This window comes from Calonectris borealis, chromosome 5 (genome assembly GCF_964195595.1).
Source record: "Calonectris borealis chromosome 5, bCalBor7.hap1.2, whole genome shotgun sequence".
Taxonomy (NCBI): domain Eukaryota; kingdom Metazoa; phylum Chordata; class Aves; order Procellariiformes; family Procellariidae; genus Calonectris; species Calonectris borealis.
In genome coordinates this window covers 40,125,107-40,145,091 of record NC_134316.1, presented here as the reverse complement: position 1 = coordinate 40,145,091, position 19,985 = coordinate 40,125,107, and positions in this window count along the sequence as shown.

The following is a 19,985-nucleotide window of genomic DNA, read 5'->3' as shown; positions in this document are numbered from 1 at the left end:
ATCCTTTGTACACAATAAATCTTATGTCTAATGACCATCACTCTTCAGGCAGATGTCAAATATCAAATGCCTAGGCCATGATGAACGGTGACACAGGCACCCACGTACCCTCCATTTATACCCAGCAAGTCCCACCACCCATTCACCCTGGCTTGTCAGGCCTCAGAGTTGACGTCCCGGGGAGGTACCTCACACATGGCAGCACCTCTGCTTTACCAGGCTGGCCTAGCGTTACGGAGGGCTTGGGAGGCCCTCCCCGGCAGGGCAGGGCTCACGCGCACGCCCGCTCAGCCCCTTTTGCAATTGCTGTGTGAATTATTTCCCACCTCACCGGGGCTTTGTGTGTGTTTTAACAAACGTCTCACAGCTTTAGTCGTCTTTGTACGTTAAGAGAGAACTATCTTAACCTGGGTGGATGAAGCCTGGGACTCTAAGCTTTTGGATTTTCTTTTACGTTTTCAGGCTTATTTTCCATAGGAAGAGTAAATGACCCCCAGACTCATTTTCCCCTTGTTTTTCCCTCAGCTCAGGTTGTCCTTTGTCCTGTCTAAACTAGAAACAGGATCAGCAAACATGCCGGAGCAAGTTCCACCACCGTTTCCTTAATCCAATCAAGCGGGGTTTAGTCCTACGGAGAATTACTCCGGCCAAACTGCTTTAGACCTGGGCTGAAGGCACCAGTCGCCCCCAGACAAAGCAGGAATCTCCTCAGTGCTGGCGCTGCTGAGGTCCCATCTGCCACAGATTTGCATCCTACACCCTTTAGCCTTCCCCGTGTCCCATTCCTGACCCTTCCCGGTCTTTTCCACGCCCTCCCCTTCACACCTGCAAGGGCAAGTCCCGGCAAGGGCAGGCTGGAGAGGACGGCCGTGCCGGCGGGCTGGCTGGGACCCGCCTTCGGCCCACACCGGGGCTGAGTTATTGCTGCCGACCTGCCGGCGGCAGGCTCGCGAGCGGGGGGGTGTGCGTCTCTCGCCTACCCACATGCCAGTGTCGTGAGTTATCCTTCACAGCTCTGAGACCTCTGCTTCCTCTCAAATTTGTTTAAAATTAGCCTACGGATGTAAAAGCTACAAGTGCCTGCGTGTGAGGGGCAGGGAGGGTAGGGCTGCTGCGACGTAGTTGTGTAAGCATAATTCACTGAGGAAAATAGGCTAAAAATAATAAAGTTACATCATCACATTCTTTCACAATGCTTCAGAAGAACTGGAGTGGTGATACAGCTGCGACGGATCCTTATTAAAACCAAAGGGAAGTAGGTGAGGATGGAAGATCAACCTCTGTGTCCTGCTCGCCCTGCCAGGCCAGGCTGGACCAGGGTGCTGGAGCCCCTCGCCCCGTCCCGCTCCGCGCATCCCCACTTACATGCAGGCTGCAGCACGGGTGCCGAGCGAAGTCCTCGCCCCTCGCTCCGGGTTAGCACGCAGAGACCTCGTTAAAACCTCCTTTCGGCTGAAGGGCTCCCCTGCCTCCTAAACAGGTTTTTGAAGACAGCTCGTCAGCAGGTGTTAATCTGCCTTCCCCCCCAAGCACGCTGACTAATTAAGTTCACAGGCTGGTTCTCTGGGAGCTCTGCTTGCATTTGTATGAAGGAGGAATATGACTGTTCAGGAAAGGAAAGACTGTAGGAATAGTAGGACTGTTCAGACCAAAGCTTTGCTAAAGTTTAGGGTAGCTGAATACAAAATCGTGTGCATATTCACCCCTAGTTCTGGCTTTTTTAAACATTGCTGCCCTAAGATGACCATTCCCGTTATCACTAACTTTTAGTATTTTGTGGTTCGGGAGCCTTTGCCGATGAAGGTGGTTGGCACGTACAAGGAAGGCTCCTGCTGCAAACAGCTGACACACCGAGGATAAGATAGGAAGAAGAGAAAGATACAGATAAGAAAGAGACCACAATGAACTGCTGAGACTGTACCTGTCAGTACAGCAGGCGGTGGTCTCAGCACACCAGGAGCTGAATCACTGCAAAACACTGTGTAGCGGGGCGTAGAGATGGGCTGAGCAGCGTCTTCAGCAGAGCCTGCAGAAAGAGAAGAGAGAGGCTTCGGCCACAGGGCCCGGGCACAGCCTTATAGGAGAAAGCGCTTGACTGAAGATAAACCTAGAGGGCAATGGCCAATGGCACTGTGGCAGTTCAGAGGTGGCAGTCAGGGTCTGTGAGTGATGAGCAGGAAAGAACAGCCACTCGTTTCTCTGCTCCCGTTTTCTGCCCCCTTCCCGCGCGTGGAACCGCCCTGGCAGTGCCGAAGGCGATGGGAACGGGGCCGTGGCTGAGCTGCTCCGGCACCAGCCGTGACACTTGTGCTTCAGGGCTTTGTTTTCCCCATCGAACATTTGCTGTGCCTAAGATGGGTAGACAATTTGAGGACATGTTAGAGTTAATTCCTTTTCTGAAGCTGTGTTTTTCTGTGGAGACACTCCGCTGGTCCCATTGCCCAAGCTGGAAGGGATATCGCTGTAGCGGGGGCGCTTATGTCCCTCATTTATAATCCATCTCCTGCGGGTGTCTTTACAGCAAGTTGGTTGGTGCAAAGGAATTGAACACCACGCTGGGTGTCTGTGCTACATGGGACCTGAAGGAAAACAGGACAGATGCTTTCTGGTAAAGAGAGGAAGAAAAGGCTGACAATTCATGTGGGGCAATGCTGTGAGGGCTGCAATAAAGTAAGGAATGAACACTTCTTTTTGACGGAGCCACGTTCCAATGGCTAAACAGGCTTTATAGTCAAGAAAAAGCCACATTTACACTGCAGTAGAAAATTGTGAGCGTACGCTTTTATTATCTCATTAACACCCTCTCCCCCCATCCCCAGGATCGTTTGGCTCCAAGTCTGGCAGCACGGGACAATAATGCTCCCAGCAGAAACAGCTGGTATGGAGACGGGATATTGTTTGAAATGCCCTGAGAGATGTCGTCACCAGGTGGCATTTATCAGCTGTATGCAAACCCCGTGCTTGAGTAAGGCAGTCTAAGAAAGGGTATATATCAAAAAAAAAAAGGGAGAAGTACAAGTTAGCAAAGAGAGGATTTGTAGCTGAAACCTCCTTTTCGATATAGATGGAAGGGAGTAATAAACAGTCCTGTTAAGCTAGTCTGTTGGCTTTAAACCAAGGTAATGAGGCATGTGGGTGCTTTGACAAGGAGCCAGAAACTGCATTTTGCCACCAATTTGACTTCTACCTTTTTGTCTCTCTTAAGCTGACAGTAAATTCCTCACAGTCCACTGAGCATATCAAAATGGGGCTCAAGTTAGGTCTAATGCACTGTTAATTGGAGATATAACCTTTTAAAGTACTACTAGGAAAATAATTCACTTAATGAAATATTTCCAGTTGTGGAAACCACCCTCTAGGCAAATTGCACCACCTCTTCCCCCTTTGCACACACAAAATGTAGAATAAAAATAAATATGCTCATTTTTTTCCTGCACCCAGCATTTCCCACACCCGTTCCTTCTCAGCTGTCCTTCCTAGGGCTACTTCCACAGGAGGGAAGATTACTCTAGTGCTTGGGTCAGAGACGTGGGAGGGTGAGCTCCTGGCTCTGCTGCCCACTTGCTTTGCAGCCCTGGACAAATTTCTTAACACGTCTTTGCGACAGCTTCTGCATCTATTTGGCCTGAAGACAAGCAGTGTCCTTCCATCCTATCACTCTGCTCATTGATTAAGTGTCCACAGAGCAGCTTAGACCTCCTTTGGTAGGAGATCTTAGAAGAGGATTAAGAGTTGTTCAGGCCAGAGCGCTGCCGGTCTGTTCCTTGGATAGGATGTTGTTCAGCTCTAGGCACAACAGACAAACCCTGCCTTTGGGGAACTGCAAGCAGCAGGACCCCACACCTGATCGAAGGTGTGTTACCATACCAGGGAGCCACTGGTGGCCTGCATTGGCGGAGTCCATGTAGGAGGACAGAAGTACACAGGAAAATAGGCCCAGTCATTTTGTACAAATCTGCCTGACACTTTAGAGAATCTCATCATGAAAGAAAAACTTGGGTTTTGTACAGAGACAAGCCTCCTGAAAGGAGAGCATCAAATCTTAAACCATCTTTTTTTCTCCAGATGCAATACCGTCACAGCCAGACTGAAAGTGCCACCACTGGGCTTCTGGATCCCTTTCTTGAGATGAGCACAAAGTTTCTCCCGGAGAACAATGCGTGTTAGTGATCTTTTAACAACCATCTCTAACGAACTTGCAGTACTTACCCCACGGCAGATGGGCTCCTTTTATCTGAAAGGTGCCCTGCAGCGAAAAGATTAAATCAAAACATACCTGCACCTTTGTGCACAGTAGCTGTTCACTGTATAACCCGTACCAGGTCCCCAAGCAGTTCCTAGTGCCTGTATTTTGTCCAAGGCAACGTCTATGCTACCACTGGTATCTGCTAATGTTTCTTCTTCGCAACTGAAAAATTTTCCCCATCTGTGTGCATTTTGCCTGCCTCCTGCTAGGTACCCCCACAAATATTTACAAATGATGGCTTGTAAGTGAGGAAGGCACGCATTGGATTTGCTTGTGCTGCTCGCAGACTTGTTAACTTGCTGTCTCCTGCAAACCCTTCAAAGGCTGGGAGATGCTTTCTCCAGCGTCCCCCATCGCAGCAGCGCAGGAGGCAGGGGATGGGAGCCCAGCTTGGGCTCGGGACATCACGTGCACAGCGCTGCTCCGGGGGCTGCTGGGCACGCCAGGTTCGAAGGGAGCACCAAAAGCACTTTGGGGCACCCCGAACTGTCAAAGGATGGTGTTCCTCAGCTGGCAGGAGATGCTCGCCTCAGAGCTTGCTCACTCCTCGCAGCGAGAGAGCTGGCCAGCTGCAACACAGAAACTGCATTTCAAACTGCTTCCTCAAAACCAAGGAAGAAAGGGATTTTTTTTTTTGGCCTGTAATGAAAACAAAGGGGAAGTGGGGAAGCCACATTTATGATCTGGGCAGAAATTTTACTATCCAGTCCAAGAGGAAGGGTGTTTTCTGACAGGCTCTTCAGGACACCTGTTTGTCGCCGCAGCGCACCTCCCAGCAGTGCCGGCTCTGTCGCTCGAGGTGTGCTTTGACAAGGAGCTGCGTTCCTTCCGACACCATACACTCAGAAGCAGCCAGGGTAATCTCTTCGCCCGACCTCCTGCCTCATGCAGGGCACAGAAGAGCCTGAGTTCATTAATATCTGCATTTATTCTACATGAAAATTAGTCTGGAATAACTGCAAAATTTATCTTTAACAGCCCTCAGAAATAATAAGACAATGTCCTGAGCGTAGGAGTAATTATTTGATTATATGGGACATTTCAGACCCTTTCGTATGCAGCTGTTATGAGCTGTCCTACCTTGATGCCACACGCTGCCTGCAAGGAACATGTGAGTCATTTGGCAGATCATGTGAAGCCAGTTGGTGGGTCTCAGCCCAGGTCATAGTGGAGAGATGTCCACATCACCAGGCGCTCCCAAGTGTCCGTCCTGCAGCCTAAATGGCTGGGGACCCCCCACTTTAGAGAAGACCCTCGTTACAGAGGTTTACGTAACATCTGGATAAATGCCGCCGGTCTCTGGCCCTGTCAGTGTGATACCTTTACTGGCAATGAGCTGGAGCTATTTTTAGGATTCAATGGGGAAACAAACCTTCCAGTGGTCTCACTGCTTAATTGCTCTCTATTGCCTTAAGTACAATGGCTAACAGCTAAAATGGACTTGGGGATGTTGCCTACAGAGCTCTGTAATGGTTTCCTGCTTTTTCTTTCTATTTGCAAGCTATTTTAAATTGTTCTACCTTTCCTGAACTGCCCAAGAGGAGCTGTGTTGTGCACTTTCATCAGCTGATTCTGGGAAATGTCAGTTATGATGTTCTTCTGTTAAAAATACGTTTCTTGAACGATTTAAAAATAGCACAGTATGAAACATTTCCATCTTCTCTCTTCTGGAGAAGAACTGAGGGGGAGTTAACTCTTTTCTGCTTCACTGGAGCAAGAAGTCGTACAGCGTTCAGGTGCTCTGGGGCTGGAACCAGCTACTGATGCCGGCAGAGGCAACGTGACAAGGGCGCCTGGTCGGAGCCCGAGCTAAAGAAGGTCCTTGCCGTTGTCGGAGCCGCCGGCAGTCCCGCCACGCGTGGCAGCCGTGTCAGTGCAGGACACGGCAGGACTGGGCATCCGAATGCTGACCTGCCTCTCTGCTGCTTTTACAGCTTGCTCAGAGGGCTTCCCAGCCAGCACCCGTACGGTCAGCTGGTGCTGGTCATGTCAAAGCTCCTCTCTGTGAACTGCTCCAACACACGCTGATGCTGGAGGCTAAACCTAAGCTGGGAACTACATCTCCCAGACATCCCCATCAGTCCTATAGTACCATCCCATTTTTAACCCTTGTTGGAGCACATCATCACTGGCTGCTTGGTCTGTGCCTTGTGTTCATTGGTGTCTCCTTCCTCAGCCGTTTGGTTTCTATTAATGTCTCCTCCTGTTTTGTTGGACCTTCCAGCATCTTTTTCCTTTCTTTCTTGGTCCTCCCCCCTGGCTTGTTTCTTTTTGCTTCTCCACCTCTGACGTTTCCTCCAGGGACACCTTTTCCTACACTTCCCATCTGAAGGCAGCTTGAAAGACAGTCATCTCTGGTGCTGTCCCAGGGAGCTGCTTGGCAGCAGCCTGCTGTGGTAAACCTGTATCTACCTATGTTAGAGGCAGCCAGAAAGCAGAGGGAGACGAAAGATCCTTTTATCACCCGAGCGGCAGAAGCACACACTCATCAGACACAGCTTCCCCTACCCGTTTGCACTTGCCATGCACTTTTCCTCTGGTCTGTGGCCCCTTTGGGACTACTCTGGTAACCACAAGGTTGGGAAACACTGTTTCAACCACAAAATGCAGCTTCCTCTTTCAGATGACTATTAACTTTTCCCTGGTGCCTGTGGACAGCCTAGAAACATTTAAACAACACTTGGTCTTGGCCTGCTTGTGTAAGCACCTCCAACACGCCCGCGCGGTCGCTCAGACTTTTCCCCTGGACACTTGTCTCCTCCAAACCTCCCCTGCCGAGTGCAGCCCCTTCCAGCTTGGCCTCCCCCTCGGAGCGACCCAGGTTTTCTAGGTGCAAGCAGTCAGTACAACCACACAGATGCAGATTGCCCACATCATCCAGAGTTGGAGGAAGAGTAGAGGTCAGTAAGAGTTTACTGGCACGCGATGGAGAAACGGTGACGAAGTTAACTACAGGTGACTTGTCCTGGTTCTGGCTGAGGTTTAGTGCCGCCTTTGCTCTGTGCCGCAGGAAGGGCTGCGCAGGAGAGCGTTTGCTTTGGAGCCTGCCCCGTTGAACTGAACACAAATATCCCCACCAGCCTCACGAGTCTGGGGCTATACCTCATACCTATAGGTATCTAGAGGCACATCAGGGCTTCAAACTGATTCCAGAATGATGCTATCTCATTTTGTTTTCTTTCTTTTCTCATGGGCAAGTATTACTTGTGGTAGGTCACCCCTGCTTTCTCTGCCTGCCCACAACTGCTTTAAAGCACTGATTAGATGGTTATAAATCACAAGGGATCTATGGTATTTTGAATCACTCCGAACTTTGGCATTATAGCTGGGGTCTTGAATGCACTCTCCAGCAAATCCACTCGATACTGGTTTCTGTTTACTCAGCAGTGATGTCGTATCAAACTTTCTGGAGCACTCTGATGGATACTTAAGTTTATTAAAAGAAGTCTGTACAGCAGAGCCAAGTTTAGCTGCAGCCAAGTTATTCAGTAAGACAGCAAGTTGGGTAGCAAAGCAGAAGGATAACTCTCGCCTCTGTGGTGATATCTGGCTTGAAAGCCTGCATCTGCTCCATCTGCAAATGCTGCCATGTGCAAGGGTCCATCCTGAACAGGAATTATCTGCACCCACAGCAACCCAGGGTTTCAACCTTAGCTCATGTGAAGAAGACGCCTGTGTCTTCTTTGTCTCCACTTGAAAATAACTCTGGGCAAGACGCAATTTCCACCAAATAAAGGCCCTACAGTAATGAGGAGAAATAGTAGTAAATTTTGCAAGAAAATATTTTCCAGTGGGAAAATACTAAGTTGTTAATATGTCTCAGAAACAACTTATTTTCCATGAATTTTCAAAGAACAGGAAGGAAGGTTTCCAAAGTTGCTTGGCAAGCAGCATTGCATCAGTACCATGCATGGATTTTCCCACAAGTTTCCTTGCTCCTCAGGAACCCACCAATATTTGCCACGCTTCCCCAGCCCTTCCCTGAAAGAGAGGCAATAGCTGGGAACACAGGGCTTTTACACTCCCTGATAAAGCGTTTCCTGGGAGGTAGGGACTCGGGAAGCAGTTGTCAAAACTGCTGACTAAAACTGGCATGGTCCTTGCCAGCTCTTTACAGCTGAATATCTGCACTCAAACCTCTCCACTCTAATGGCAGTGATCGTGTCACTTCGAAGCAGCAGCTACCCCAGGTCTGTGAAGCATGTTTCATCAAAGAAAAAAGAAAAAAAAAAAGCTACATCTGCAGTATGAATTTCCTGTGATTTCTGTTTCCTGGGCAATTCTGAAAAGAGTATTTTCATTTAAGCACTGGAACAAAACCAAGAATGAGAGCTCCATACAAACAGCAAAGCCCAAGTTCCGAGCAGCCCTTTGGACACGCATGTTCCCTGCCACGCCTGATGCCCCTGCACAGCCCGGCTGGGGAGGTCTTCGCAATCCAGCTGAGATGCTAGCGCTTCTTGAGGGGTGTGGGAGGTATACAGAAAGGGGTAAAAGTAAAATATTTTTAATAGCTTTTTGTAATACACCTAAAACAAAGTTACCAGGATTAGCTGCAGCCAGGCTTTCTATGAGCACAGCTTCCTTCCCCCAGTAGCAGCGAATTGTGCTGCTCTAGCAGGTTGAAGTATGTTTTAAAGTGCTTCATACCTGTTCAAAATCCCCTGAGAATGCCATGTGCTGGCGGCCTTTCCGAGCAGCCGGGGGGGGACTGGTGGCTGCTGCAGGGCCAGGGCGCAGCGCCTGCGCCCGGGACCCTTCTTTCGGAGGTTTGCTGCACAGCCGTGGCCAAAGCACTTTGATGCTGCCTGCCAGACTCTCGGGCAGTGTATTAGCAATAGCACAAGCTGCCTCACACAGGGAGGTCAGGTAAAATTCAATGTTTATAAAGTACAAGCAGAACGTCCCAGGGCAGCATAAAATATTACCTTTTTTCCTTTATTGGCACTCACAGAAACAGTTAACGCTCGGTTTGGATAGAGCTGACAACTCTGCTGTTGTTCATCGTTTATCATCTCTAGATTATTGCGGTTGCAAATCATTTGGCTGATTTCTCTTTTTTTCCTGTTTCGCAGATGGCAGTGTCCGTGAAGCATGACACCCTTGCAGGCATCCGACTTACTGCGAGGCAGGAAGCTCGAGAACCTTTGGGGATAAAATGACCCTCAATATTAATTGACCTCTAATGTTCATGGACTGATGTGCTGCGATTTGCAGGGTCCTCCCCGATACAAACTCTCTCTGCCTGGGTCTTTGCTTGAAGACTGTGCTGCTTCCCAGAGGAGCCTGTACCGGTGATGGGCCAGCACACATAAGAGTGTAATTTTATTGCTGTGCTACTTAATGTTCATGCTTCAGCTCCAGTTCAACCTCTTCCAGGGTCAGGGTCTAATGCACTTAAGCTGTGGCTAGACTAAAGCAGCACGGAATAAGCCCACCACTGTAATTTTACATGAAAGGAAACATGCAGAAGCTGCACTTCTGCAGCTGATGTCCTGTTTTTTCCGGGGTGGATGGCTAACAGAGCTGAGCAGCTCCTGCAGCTGCAAACGAAGGGTGTTTCCAGCCCCAAGACACACTGAATCAGTCAATGTGCTATTCTCCTCTGCTGCCTTATTAGCAGTTAAAAACTAAGAAAACACAATGTCTTCCCCAAACATCTGCCTCATTTGCCTTCCTCTCACCATAGCAACTGCCCCCACCGCAGACTAGCCCTCATTACAGCAGCTCGGGGGGAAGCGTAGGTCAAATTCTTCTCGCATAACGAGCTGCAACCCTGTGATCTTTAATAGGATTATACTGGGCAAAAAGGACAGGACTCAGCCTTGTGATTGCAGAGCAACTCAGGATTCATGGACATCAGCGTACTATCTGGGGACATCCTGGACCCTGCCTCCTCCTCCTCCTCCTCCTCCCATTAAGATCTCTTTGTGCAGAGACACGGGGTTTGTTCAGCTGTTCCTGACCTCAGTCCCTGACCCTAGGCAGCCAGCACCGTCCAGCTGCCAGGGGCTGGGACGAGTCCAGAGCAGGATGGAGCAGCCCCGGTGAGCAACAGAAATGACAGGCATGCTCTCTTGCGGTTTGTGCCTTGGGGTTGACTGGCTTTTGAACTGAATTGTACAATTTGGTCTTACCTCCTCCTATCCCCCAAAAATACAGCTTCTTTTTGCCTTACAGCTCTCCCTTGGAAGCGTACTTTGGTGACAACGTGCAGGCTGGCATGTGCTGCAGCACTGGTGACTCTCGGAGGCAAACTCGGGAATGATGCCTCCCCTCTCCTGCGTGCAACTTTTTTCGGTGAAACTTACAGGACCCTTGCTATTTTTGAGGCCCCCTTAGTCAAATTTGGTTGAAATGGGCTAACAGGCTCGAACATAAGGGTGACAAAATGATTAGTCCACGAGATCACATGAAACTTCCTTCTGTAGGAAACAGGTCTAAACCATACCTAAAACTAGGTGAAGGAGTGCGATGGCTTAGGAAGAGGGACAGATTTACAGGACAGAGCCAGAACATGTGCAGAGGCACACGCCCCTCTCCCAGGAGCATCCTTCTGGACCGCCCTCACAGCCAAATAGCCCATTCCCACCCTCTGTTAAAAGCTCTTTCCTCCACGTATGATGGGCCTGCACTGAAGAGTAAAGACCTAGGCAACGCTGAATCACGCGTTTGCCACCTCCCACCATCACTAATGCATCGTACGCCACTTAGGAACAAAGGTTTGGGGTTTCTAGAAATAGAGCGAAATAAAATATCATGTCATCTGCCTGAAGCTTCAGCAGCCCACATGTTCTCCCACACACGCTGCTGCGAAGGTACCATGCCGGTGCTTTGGGCGGTCCTCTGGCTGGTCCTTCAGTAACAGATTAGATTCGAGCTCCGGCTCCTGAGCAGGAGCGTGCTTCAGAGACAAGTGCTCACATCAGCAGCATTTACCAGGGGCCGTGCTCCTCTCTGCACCAGGGTGAAGCTTGCGTGGGTTCAGGACGGATGAGCGCTACCAGCAACATTAACAGTACAGCCTTCGTTTTTCTTTCACAGGAATGGGATGATCTTACTGTAACCAAGCCTGCATACAAGCCCCTGTCTTCTCAATTTAGCCTGCCCCTTCACTGCAAAATACAAAAGTTGGTAAATAAAATTCCTAACATATCCTAGCAGGGAGAAGAGCTTCTCCAGAAAGTGTCTAATTATATAATCTCTGCAGCGCTCAGATACCATGGAAATCAGTAAAGAATAATATCTTGGCGAGCCTGTTGCATTGCAGCTTTACGTATCGTTCACTGTTTGTTACCAAACTTAAACCTCTGTCAGGGTTTCTGCCCCCAGGTTTGCCCCAGTGAGTAGCTATGTTTTGGGATCACATTGCATTTTCCACAAATTTCACCATATTATTTCTAGCCATTTTTCCTTTCTCTGAGCCCAGAGCTCCTCCCTGTCCAGTACTCTCCAGGAACAGCAGCCTTACGCTGTTTCCTCCACCTGGCTTCTGCACGGGGATATTTCTGAATTTAGACTGCAGACTATTTAACATTGCACATCTCGGTACCACCCCACGATTCTCTTCTGCTCTCCACTGACACCTTGCTGCCAGCTATCCTTCATTAGCAGCGCTTTGGGCAGTTTTTTAAATTGCTAAGTCTTTGTCAGAGCCAAGGCAATTTGAATGACTTTTGAGGAACTTTTTTTAAATGTTTCACTGAGACCCAAATATATTCCACCTTATCACATGCCCCCTGCATCTACTAAGCTGCAACTCTAGCTGGTAGATTAATTTAAAATTAATTTTGCTGGGGCACATGTACATTTGTTAGACTGCTTATCCCATATTCTGAGGAAACTGCCTTTTAGGCAAGCTTCTATTGCTGGGAAGTCTAAAGACAAAAGTCCAAAAGGGTTTAGTTCTCATCCAGCCCCTGCAGTGGTTCACTCATTAAAAGAGATTTCATCTCTGTCTGCAAGCTTCATGCTGCCTTCTGATGGGTCACGGGCTTGTTAGAGACTCCTGTCTTCTGCTCATTTCGTGTCATCGATTGTGATTGCAAGCTCCAAACCCTGATCCTCCCCTTGCCAAAGTCCTGCAGGAATATCTGGTTTCTCCCTGGCCCTGGTGATTGTGCGGAGCTCCCAGCAGCTCACGTCAGGCAGATGGGCAGCATCCAGAGGACCTGCTTTGGAGGATAAAGACTAGGCTACAGCTTTACATGGATGGTTTACTAACATATCTGATGCCAGAGAGCTCACGCATCCTTTTCTTTAAGTGCTTGGGACATTAGGAAAAAGCTTTGGACTGTCTGTCAATATGTACAAAATACGAATTATTTTGCATCGCTGAAGACAGCTCTGTTATTCATGGAGCAGCCCAATTCAAAAAGCTCTCCAGGTGTAAAAAACTATGAAAGAAATACCAGAATAGAGAGGAATAACGTGTGGTTTAGGCTACGAGCAGCCACGTTACCGAAAGACGTGACAGGCCCTAGCCCTGGTTTGCTGGCCATGGGTACACGCGTGGTGAGGTGGCAGCTGCACACCCTGCGAGGAGGGGGGGGGGGTTTGCCTTGCGCTTCCCGAGTGACACCACTGCATTTGATCCCTGACCCTTGTAACTTAATCCATGTGCCAGTATCCACATTTACAGATTTTCTTGGAGAAGGTATCTTTGTACCCAGCAAGCTCACGGTTTGTCAGGCACGCAGATATCCTCATTGGGAAGTGATAGGAAGACCCAGAGGATTGCAGAAGGGAAGGCATGTTGTTGGTAGAGAAGAGCAGATCACAAAATACTCAGATCCTGAACACAGTAAGGGTAAGCAATTAGTGACAAAAGGAACCCACCACCGTGCAGACAGCAATTTTGATGTACCACAATCGATTGTGGAAGATTACCTTTTAAATACCCCAATGCCTCTGTCTATTCTTCCCCTACAGCAGTTTGGGGGCTCCTGTTTGAATAAGCAACTTTGTAGGTAAAGGTGAACTCTCTCAGCCAGCCCCATCAGTGAGGGGTTCATAGGAGGGGCCGGTCCCCACACCCCGGTGTGCTTCATACCTGCCCCAAGAAACAAGCCACATTCAGCACTGCAGGGACGTGTCCTTCAACACATGCCAAATGCACCTCCTCGCAGTATTTACAATGATCTATTGTGGCTTCTTAAACAATAAAACTGCAAAAGAAAGCTTTCATGCTGTAGGCAACTGCGAGCGCTAGATCGTTTGGGCTATTAACCTTCTTACTTGTGGATACTGCAAACATTTAAAGATCTGCCTGGCTAAGCACCCCTTCGTTAGCTCATGTAGCTGGAAATTAGCAGAGATACATGAACAAACTAAACAGAGTGACTGCAATGAATGACTGCAAAGAAGATCTAAGTGGACTGCTAAAAGCAAAGTAGTTTTATTTTTCAATTGAAACCAACATTTTGATTAGAAATTTATGTACACGTTGATTAAATATATTACTCCTCAAAAGGAAGCAAATTGCTCTATTCATGCTGACATTATTGTCTCCTTTTTTTTTTTTTTTTAACCAGACAGTGAATCAAAGAATAATTTTCACGACTCTGCCTCTGAGGCAGGTTTGAAGATTTGTGGTGTTGCCTCCTAAGTCAATGGCAAAACTCTAATCACCTGCAAACGGAAAAAGACCAAGGCTCAAAGGGTTAATGTTTGTAGCACAGCCGAGTGATGACAGGGAAGACCTGAGAGGGTTTAAATACTATGAAGAGTAAGGAGCCAATTAGCAGAATGGACCGGGATAGAATTAGCATTCAAGGGTAAAGATAGGAAAGGAAAATGTGGAGTATCAGGAAGGACTTTGTAGCAGTGAGATAGAGTAAAGTGGCAGAAGCTCCACTGCTTGGTACATTTAAAATTAAGTTGGACAAAGTGATAGCGAGTGAATGCAAGATAACAACTCTGCTTCAGCAGGAAGACAGGCTCAAGTTATTTTCATCTTCAACTCCGTGGAGCTGCCTGTTAGCATGGTCGTTTCTAAGCAGGAAACTAAAAGTGTTCACCCAACAGCAGGTAACAGAGAGCTGTGCCTGTACCTACTACTAGCTCCGGCAATTTTAAGGCATTTAGCCAGACAGATCTATGAAAAATAGGAAAAACCATGAGGGCTGAGACTACTTTTCCACTCTGCTAAATCAAGGAAGATCCAGCACAAAACAAAATTCTAAAATAAATAGTGTGAGAAAGAGAAATTTAGAACTAGATGAAAAAGAAAACAATAGGATATATATACATATATAGTGATCTAATCAGTTTACTACATAGTAGACAGTCCTTATAGCATCCTAACTAGAATTTACACCTCTGGCCTATTGATGATACTCCCCTAGTGTACCATGTAAAAATAGATGTGTCATCAATATTCTCTGGTCCCAGACTGAAGAAGGCATTTTGTACAGGGGATGTTGCGAAAAAGCCTCTCTCTTGTGGCCACGGGGGCATCAGGGCTGGGCTGGGCTGTGATGGGTTCTACCACTGATTTCCTGCGTGACCCAAAATCGCTTCCTCCACCTTCCCCAGGGGTAACCCCGATAACATGACGGTGGATGGGTCTGTTTGCCAAGTGTGCTTCATCTTACGTCTCGTGCTCAAATCCTTCTGAAGACAAAACTCTCCCGGCTGTAACTAAATACTAGAGTCATGCACAGAAACATGGACTTCAGTGAAGTGCAGTTAGCAAAAATCACAGCCTACCATGGTGAGAATTTAAACTCCCAAAGGTTAAAATGGCTCCCTTGCAAAGCAGCTGAGCCAGGTGCTGAGTTGCAGGCTGCCTTAACATGGTGGTGAGCCAAGAAGTTGGGTGGGAGGCAGGGGTCGAGGGCAGCTCTCTGCAACCACCCTCTGCAGCATCCGATTTAAGGCACAGCGTGATACACTGCGGATCTGGCTCTGTACTTGTTTGCAGGTTTGGTGGAGGGGCTCTAGGACCTCTGATCCAGCATTGAGAGAGAGAGAGAGAGAGCACGCCTTAGGAAGAAAGGAAATTGTTGTAGAAAAAGCCTGCTATAACTCACGAAGGCAGCAGGCAGCTTTGAACTGGCATGGATCCTACATAGTACAAGCGACCTACTCATTTAATGCATTTCCTTCAACAATAGCTGGAAACTATAAAGCCCAGCTGTGCAGTGCAACACATCATCGTACAGCCAAGTGGATACCTATAGATCTGACTTTAGCAAAACAAGCAATCCATTTGCTGCCTATTTCTGCTATTACTGAGACTTGCACAGTATATGAGGGGAGAGCAGAGACACAGCGAGTTAGATTTGTTCCGCTGCCAACGTCTGTTATCACAGCAGAGAGGAGCATTGTTTAGATACTGGTCTGGGTCTTCAGATCTTGGCCAGAGTCATCTCGAAGCTGCAGGATAACTTCGATGAGCAGCAGGTCCCAGGGACCAGCTAGGCTGACAGCATCACCGGCTGTACAGGGGAAGGACTGGCCAGATGGAAATCGGGCCTAATACATTTTACGCTTGGGAAATGTCACTGTTAACAGTGATTGTGACCCCTTTCTCCTCAATCCACATTTCAAGTCTCAGGCTCGCATTGCAATCTGGTTGATGCTCAGAAGGGAGACCAGTCATGCACACACACCCCCCTATGTATTTTTCTGGGAAAAGTCACAAGGTTATAACAGGAAAAAGGGGACAAAATGGAAACATTTCTTGGCTACAAGCCCTCGCGAAGCAGGGAGAGCTGTTAAACTGTGGGACAGTTTTCAGGCGGAAGGGACACAGCCCATTACTTCATTCAAAACTAGGCTACCAAGAGCATTGGAGAGTACACTGTAGGCAACAATCTTGCACGGAGCCCAGAGAACAAGCAAACAGAAACTCAAAAATTAGCCATTGAAAAAACGCTCTTTCAATTTCCTAAAGCTCCACAAAACCATGCACAAGGAAAGCTGGCTTTCCTGGTGGAGGCAATTTTGTCTATACCATATCTGCGCCTGTGGTCCTGGAAGACCATCTGGAAGTAGCTGGTACTATGTTCTCCATGGGGCTTTCATGGCTGAAAGATTAGAAATACATATTTGTCACATATATTGACATTCTTATTACCTCTGCCATTAATCTCATTACCTCTCCTGGCTAAGCTATTGCTTTCTTAAGCAGCTGACTGTACCCAATTAAGGAGTAAGCTGTATATATCAAATCACATAGGTCGGCCTTTCCTTCCTTCTCTCAGGAAAGGTGATTTTAAACAAAAGTTTTATTAAGTGAAGTTGGAAAGACATTCATCCTGGCTTTTATCTTAATGGTCTTTTGAATGTCACCTTTCCATTTAGATCCTCTTGTGATAATCAGGGGCTTCCCACTGACACACAAAGGCTTTGGCATCTCTTTTCATAATACCTGTCCCTTCAGGCAGCGCTCTAATTCAGGGAGCCCGAGTATCTATAGAAAGAAAAGCAGTGCTTATTAAAAAAAGCACACAAACTTCATCCACTCTGAGCCTCGTACATTATTCCCTGGTGAAAAGGATTTCCAGTTCCTCTTTATGGAAGTGGAGCCTCATGAATACAGAAAACCCAGTGGATCAGCCTGTTAGTCATGCCATGTCCCCTAGCCTTCCTCTAGGATAATAGCAAGCCTCAATTAGGCACAAAAAGAATTAGTAAAATATCAGCACAAATGATCAGACATCAGATATCTATGTGAGACTTGATAACGAAGCACAAAGAATTAATTTTTGTCTAGAAGGGTGTATCTGTTACGGCATTACCAGTCCTGACTGAAAAGCCCTCTCTGGACCTTTACAAACTCTGCCTTTAAATCCCTCTTGAAACGAATTTTCTTCCTGTCCCTTCTGCAATGAGAAAACAGTAGGTACTGGTTTGTTTTTTTTTTTTTAATATATGTATTTTAATATGCCTGCTACAAGAGCCATTAAAAACCACACCCTCACTGCCAGTAACAGATCTCTTTCTTCGCCCTATCTTAACGCTCCTCTTTGTCGTCATCTTTGCCACGAGTTACAAAAAACACAAGCAGCAGGCCAGGGAAGGCAGACAGCAAATCTCCTCGCGCCTCTTATCCAACTTTCTGCCATGACAAAAATAAGTCTCCAGGATGAGTGCTTACCCCAAAGAGTTCAGTGAGGCGAAGGGAAAGGCGCACACACATTATTCCTTCAAGCAATGGTGTGATCACCATGGCTTCCCCTATTTCTCTTCACAGCCTCACCTGAGAGTGATTGCTTTGATCATTGCTAGTGCTGTGGGCAATTAATCTATCAGTGTCTGCTTTTTGCAGCGCTTTGAAGAACGCTGCATTTGCAGGGCCCTTCACCAGGCATAAACTGATGTAGCTCAGATGCAATGTGATGGTCTGGCCTAACACAAATAAAAAAGTAAGCAGAGCTGTGTTGAATGGAAAGATCAAGCTGAATTGCAATGTAATCCTCATCTAATACCGACATGGAGGCACAGTCCCTGCCTAACAGGGTACAGACAACCAAGAGCACAGAGTTGCTGATTAAACAAATAAAATAGCTCTGATGAGCAGAGAAATGCCGAATGCTTCCATCAGCAGTTCATTTAGGCAAGCTCTCAGCACACGAGTAAACGGATGCCAGATGCCCCCCAGAGCAGTGCAATGATATCAAGAAAAATTCAGGTGATGGATGGATATGTAAAGCGTTAAAAAAATCAATTTCTTTGCACCACTTGAAAGCAATAACGGAAGTATATCTGACACAAAAACTGGCCAGCCAAGCTGGGAATGCTGTGCTTCTGCCTGCTTTCTGCCCATTTCAGTTCATCAGCAAGATTTTCATGAAGGTCAACACATTTTAATAATGTCATCCTGGCCAGAGAACACACAGTTTCCAAATTTGAGCAATTACTTTGGAAAAACTCAGGCGAGCATCCCCCTCCATTCACAAATTTGCCATTCTGTGGGAGAACCTTAAATTGGGTAGGAGGCTAGATGATAAACATGATAAAAACTCATTAGACCCTACCCTCAACAAGCAAAGCATTGCTCTTTGCAAGGAGAACAGAGCATTTTCTGCCATTCCTGTACAAACTAACGCGTGGGGCGAAGCTGGCCCTGCAGCAGGGCAGCCGGACGCTGCTGCTCTCACCTGGTGCCCCGCAGCTCTCGGGGTGCCTCGTCCCCGGCGGTGCTAGCGCAGCTCCAGCTCATCGCTGCAGCTCCGGCAGCTTGGCCATGTGGGGCAATGAATATATAGGTTTTGGTCTTGCACTTGCACTTTGTGGCATGAATTATGCCGGCATTTACCACCCCTCCCTATCTAGCCGTGCCATGCCCTTGCCAAAAAGATTTATTGCCAAAGGCTTTCCTTTTCTCTTAGTATTAACATGCTATAAACACCCATTTCTCAGAAAGTGGCAATGGCATTCGATTCAACCTCAGGTGCGCTGTTACCGTCCTGCCCTTCACGGCAGTGCCTCTCTAAGAGACCCGGACCGAACGTTCAGCCTGACAAGTTATCCTTTTGGGGATTTGAAAGGATTTTTGTATGATTCTAGATATAAACCCCACAGGTACGTGGGGTTTCATCATTATCTCACCCACAAGTGGCATAACTACTTCAGGTACCGGTGAGAAAAAGCACAATCTCAGGTAGCCAACCCAGGAATTTCACAGGTGGAAATAAATCATCCCTTTCCGACCTCAGCTCTCGGGAGAGAACAGCTGCGAAATGCCACCTTCAGCATTTATCCACATGGAAGACATTAGCCCAGCTTTCCGAACTAGCTGTCACCTTGCAGCAAGGGAAAGGAAAAGCTCTCACACCCAGACTAGCAGACATGCCGACTTACTCGTTAAAGGTATTGATACCTGACATGGCGAAATGGCCTCTCTTTTTCTTACTCGTTGATATTTTGTTTTATTACAAAGCACGACAACAAGAATAAAAGACCTTTTTTTCCTGTCGTACCTGGACCATTTGAATAGGCTTAAATCTTTCCATCAGGTGAAACAAATGCATGCTCTCACATAAGTCCTGTTTACAGCCCAATTTGAGGGAACAGGAGTCCTTATTCTTTTGTTGTACAGCTTGCATTATGCTTACATCGTATTTGAGTTAGCTTTATAAATCCTAATGCCTTCAACTATAAGGTATTATATATAGAATTTAATTTAAATTGTTCACAAAATGCACATAAATTACTTATGAATCCTGATACAACTGCACATCCAAACTCACGCACAGTTACTTTCTCCATTAGCAGAATGATATGAGTATTCTCAAACACAAGAAGAACACTTTTCCCCATCTTTGCCTTGCAATATATGCACCTTATGCAATATGTATGCACTTGCATATGTATATGCACATGTACCATGTTACGGCATAGCTGATACAGGTTAATTAATAGAGGGTGCATGCATCCGAAAATTGTGGAGGGACTAACTGACAGTTTTCTCTGTTGCCATAATTCTTTCTCCTAGTGTGTTCTTAATGAAGCGGAGATCTAATGGGAGAAAAAGAGTCTCTAATTGTGTCATTAAAAAGGTGATGTCTCGGTGCACACACAAAATGTCGAATCCAGTCCTATCAGCTGTTCAGCCTGGACTAACACCATGAGCCTTGTGAGAGCAGCTGGGTTACCCCACAACCGAAAGCGGTTCTCCCCGAGAGAAGGAGCTGTTGGAGGATGGTCGTGGGAACCAGCCTCTCCCCGCCTGCCGACGCTGACGGTCAGGATGCAGGCGGGTCCCTTGAACTGGCTTGCAGGGGAGCGC